Source organism: Chrysemys picta, unplaced genomic scaffold (genome assembly GCF_011386835.1).
Source record: "Chrysemys picta bellii isolate R12L10 unplaced genomic scaffold, ASM1138683v2 scaf3, whole genome shotgun sequence".
NCBI lineage: Eukaryota > Metazoa > Chordata > Testudines > Emydidae > Chrysemys > Chrysemys picta.
Window position 1 is genome coordinate 1234464 of NW_027052710.1, and position 5348 is coordinate 1239811.

Consider the following 5348-nt stretch of genomic DNA (forward strand, 5'->3'; position numbering starts at 1 on the left):
CTCCCGCTCTGCCAGAGCCAAGCCTGGCAGTGAGGGGATGAGGCTTTGGCAGCTAGCAGGGGGCATGTCACAATAGGCAGGCAAGTCACAAGCCAGCCAATGTGTGACTGCCCAACCCTGGGATGCCCCAGCCCAGATTAGTTTTGGCCTGGCCGGGGCTTTAGAGCCTGTCCTTCCCCACCCAGAGCAGACTGTCAAAGGCCAAACCCCTCTCACCAGCAGCTGTGTAGCTCCCCCTTGCTTTTGGTCTGTCTTAGGCACCATCCTGGCCCTCATCCCCATGGCATCAGAGCACTGCCCAACCTCGATTGCATTTATTCTAACCGCCCCCTGCAGGGCACGGCCTGCCTGCTACCTCCACTGAACAGACAGGGAACTGCAGCACAGAGAGAATAAGGGATTTGCCCGAGGCCACGCAGAGCATCTGTGGCAGAGCTGGGAAATGACCATGGGTTTCCTGGGTCCCAGGCTGGCACCTTCTCTTCCAACCTCCTGCCCCCTTTGTCCCTGGTTCAGGGTGAGCTGTGAGAGCTCTCTGGGGCACAGGAGCTGGCTGGTGCCCAGATGGAACTACATTGCCTATTGCACATATCTCGCTTTTCCCGAACATTGAGTCTGCTGCTACAACCATACCAGAGCCCGCCAGGATCCTTGCAGCTGGTCAGTGCTAAGTTGTGAACTGTGCTAGGTAGGGAAGACAAAATAGATCTTCCATCACTAGCGCAGCTCTGTGTTACTGGGGACTCACTGCTGGCTCAACCCAACCAGCCTTCCTCACACAGAGCCTGTAAATCCTCCAGCCCTGCTGTTCTCCTTTGTATTTTGGCAGTGCCCAGAGGGCTCAGTCCCGGATCAGGGCCCTGCAGTGCTAGACATTGTACACACACAGCCCAATTCCCCCCACGCTGGGTCTCCTGAATGTCTCCTGCCCGAACGCGGGACGGCTCTATTCCTCACCCAATGTCTCCTGCTGGCAGAGATGCTCTGTGAGACGTCTACGCTCTGGGTCTCTGGGCTTCCCGGGCTGGGATACAAGCGTGGCTGTCTCCGGGCGGTTCTGCTGACTCTCCAACAGCTGCGCTTCAGGTGTCCTAATGCAGCCCTAGTCCTCTCCAGCGCTCAGGGGCACTGTCCTGGCATCGGACTGTCCTGGTAAATAGAACAATGGCTCCTGGCAGCCTGAGAATGCCTGTTGCCCCGGCAACCTCCGTGCCATTTCCTATGGAAGTGATGGTGTCAGCAAAGGTGATGGAGGTGGTCAGGCCTAGTGGTTGGAGCTGGACTCAGGGGGCGGGGCAGGGCATGGGTGGAGCAAGGCTGGAGCGAGACCAGGGCTGGAGTAGGACTAGGAACAGGGCTGGAGCAGGCTCAGCCTGTTGCCTATGTCAGGCAGGAGCGAGTTCCTGGCCCTGGAGTGATGTGGAGCAGACTGAGCTGCTGCTGTGAGACTGATATACCTGCTCTGGGAGACACAAGGCCAGTTCCTGGCTTGTGGATTAGCTGGAGCCCAGCACAGGAGGGAATCAGCACCTTACAGATGGCTCCTGGGACGCTTGGCTCCCGGCCCCGCTGGGTATTGACATGTCAGGTGCAGGGGGCGAGGTGCAGTGCCAGGGAGGAGATTGGGGAGGCAGGAGCACTCAGGTGGGGCTGAGCGGGCAGGTGCTGAGGAGCTGCGGCCGGCTGACCAGCAGAGAGGAGGAGCAGCAGCTCGGCTCTGGAGGGCCCAGATGCAGCACCACACAGGGCGCTGCCAGAGCCTGGCAGGCGGCTGGCTGAAGTGGCACTTTGTGATCTGGCACGGGCGGGAGCTAGCTCCCCACAGCTGAACGCTCCGCAGCGCCGGTAGATTCAGATCCAAACCAGGTTCTGGCTCCAAATTCACAGCTGGCTCCTTCCCCCGATCTGGAGCGGCCCGCATCGTGTGGGGGTGTTGATTTCACAAGAGAGGGGGCTTCCCACAGACTCTCCAACTCCCTCATTGTGACCAAGTGGGACTGTTCTTAATGTTTCCTCTGAATACTGTAGGGGTGCCTCAGTTTACCCTATGCATTTCTTAAGTCTCTAGGTAGGAGGATAAAGGCCAGTGTGCATAAAAGGCCAACACTCTGTCTCCTGGCAACTAATGGCCGGGGCCCTTCCCCCCTGCAAGGGGATAGCTAAAGGTGTTGGAGAACAAAGATCAGGTGACCTCCTGGCCCGGGAAAGAGACAAAGGCCAGAGAGAAGGGGCTGGAGAGTTTCAGTTTGGAGCTGGCTGGGGATGAGGAGTGAAGTGCAGATGTGGGTGTCTGGCTTACTGCCCCCCAACTCCCTCACTGTGACGAAGTGGGACTGTTCTTAATGTTTCCTCTGAATACTGTTGGGGTGCCTCAGTTTCTCCTATGCATTTCTTAAGTCTCTAGGTGGGGGGATAAAGGGGCACTTGGTAGACATGCGCCGCCCAGCCAGGAGCCCGGGGAAGGCTCGGTGTGGCTGGCGATGCAATGGAAAAGCAGAGGCGGGCAATAGAAGATTCTCCTACCTGGAGTCAGGAGTGGGCAGAAGCCAGCGTGTATATGGGCCACCCACTTTCTGCTGCCAGTGGTAGAGCTGAAAGGGTCGGATCAGCTTTCCCAGCGGCACATGCCAGCTCTCGCTCTGCCAGAGCCAAGCCTGGCAGTGAGGGGATGAGGCTGTGCCAGCCAGCATGGGGCGTGTCACAATGGGCAGGTGAGTCACAAGCCAGTCAATGTGTGACTGCCCAACCCTGGGATGCCCCAGCCCAGACTAGTTCTGGCCTGGCCGGGACTTTAGAGCCTGTCTTTCCCCACCGGGGTCATGGGAGGGATCTGTGACGGGTTGGATCACAGAAACCTTCCGGGAGCTGCCACCTGATTTGCCAAGACTACCTCTGCTCCTGTTTTCCCTGCCAGCTCAGGGCTCCAGCACTCTGTGTTGCTGAGCCAGACACTCCCATCTGCTCCAACAAAGACCCAGGGTCTGAATTACTTGCCCCAAAGCTGTAGGTTTACCTGAAAATAGTTCACAGAAGTGTGCTTGTCTTTAGCACTCAGATGTTCAACTCCCAATGGGGTCTAAACCCAAATAAATCCGTTTTAACCTGTATAAAGTTTATGCAGGGTAAACTCATAAATTGTTCGCCCTCTATAACACTGATAGAGAGATATGCACAGTTGTTTGCTCCCCCAGGTATTAATACATACTCTGAGTTAATTAATAAGTAAAAAGTGATTTTATTAGATACAGAAAGTAGGATTTAAGTGGTTCCAAGTAGTAACAGTAAGTCACCAAGCAAAATAAAATAAAATGCACAAATCTATGTCTAATCAAACACTGAATACAGATAAGATCCTCACCAGTTCTAGAATGCTCCCTTTTACAGACTAATTTCCTTTTAGCCTGGGTCCAGCAATCACTCACACCCCTTTGTTCCAGTTTCTTCCAAGTATCCTGGGAGGTGGGGAGGTTCCCTCTTTATCCAGCTGAAGACAAAATGGAGGGGTCTCCCACGGGTTTAAATAGACTTTCTCTTGTGGGTGGAGACCCCCCTCCTCACTCCAAGATGGAGTTCTGAAGTCACCTGGGCAAGTCACATGTCCATGCATGACTTACAGTCTTTACAGGCAGAAGCCATTGGCCACATGGTATCTTGTATGTCTCCAGGAAGACTTCTTATGCGGATTGGAGCATTCCACGATGCATTGTTGCCCAAGTGCTTCCTGATCGGGTACTTAACCTTGCAAATTCCTTCCTAAAGAAGCTGACCAAATGCTTCACAAAGCTTATTTAGAAAAATCAAGCAAGTATACGGCCAATATTCTTAACCTCAAGTACAAACTGATATATGTGTACAAATAGGATGAATAGATTTAGTAGACCATAACCTTTACAGAGATATGTTACATGGCACAGGCTGCACAAACCCTATTCCAGTTATGTCATATTTCCATAAAGCCTTATGGGAGGTACCGTCACAGGACCTTCTGCTCCCCACAGTCACAGACGTTAGGCCAGAAGGGACCGCTGGGCTCGTCTAGTCCCAGCTCCTGCAGACCCCAGGCCAGAGCCCCTCCCCGCATCCATGCAGCTGGAGCCAGGGGGGTCTCTGGATCCCCGAGTGGGAGAATCAGTTCCATCCCGGCTCCTCCTCCTCATGACAGCACAGAACGGGAGTTCCCGAACTCTCCCCTCCCCCAGCTCAGCCTGTTGCCTATGTCAGGCAGGAGCAAGTTCCTAGCCCTGGAGTGATGTTGAGCAGACTGAGCTGCTGCTGTGAGACTGATATACCTGCTCTGGGAGACACAAGGCCAGTTCCTGGCTTGTGGATTAGCTGGAGCCCAGCACAGGAGGGAATCAGCACCATACAGATGGGGCTACCACTGAGCCCTCTGACCCACCAGCCTGGGCTCCTGCAGACCTAGCTGCAGACTAGCTCCCGGTCCTACAATTCCACCAGCATTCACACAGGTAGGGACACACCCAGCTGCAGTAACATGCAGGCTATCTGACCAGCCACTGCATGTGATCCAACAATAGGGAGGCTACAGCCAAAATAACCACCAGCTTACCAGCCTAGGACCCCAGAAATGTACCATCTTGCCCTGGTCCAAACTCAACCAGTATGAATTTTATTATCCAGTTTGCCTCCCCCTCAATGTGAAGAGGAAATGAAATACCCCCTCCAACCTAAGATTCCCACGCACTTCACTCAAACTCACTGGTTTAGATTAAAACATAAATTTATTAACTACAAAAGATAGATTTTAAGTGATACCAAAGATTATAAGTGATAGCAAACAGATCAACGCAGATTACCTAGTAAATAAACGAAAAACCAAACTAAGCTTTACATACTAGAGAGATAGGATTTGACTTAACAGTCTCTCAACCTGATGGATGATACAAGTGGGCTGCAGATTCTTAAGATACAAGTTGCACTTGCTTTACAGCTTGGAATCCCCAGGTTTTTCATACACATGAAAAAATCCCTTTAGCCTGGGTCCAGCACTCCCCCTCCCCCCAGTTCAGTCTTTGTTCCTCAGATATTTCCAGGAGTCTCCTTGTGTGGCGAATGAAGAACAACAGAAGATGTCACTCCCCTGCCTTTTATAGCTTTAGCATATGGTGGGAACCCTTTGTTTCAAAACTTGGTTCCCAGACCGGTTTGTGGAAAAATACTGACATCCCAAGATGGAGTCTAGAAACATGTGGTCTGGTCACATGCCCGTGCAGTGTTATAGCAGCCATTGCTTACAGGCTGGCCAAAACACCCAGAGGAAGGTTAAGCTATTCCACAGTCCATTGTCTTTGCTGATGGGCCATCAGCCCCGTCTGGTGTCTTCATTG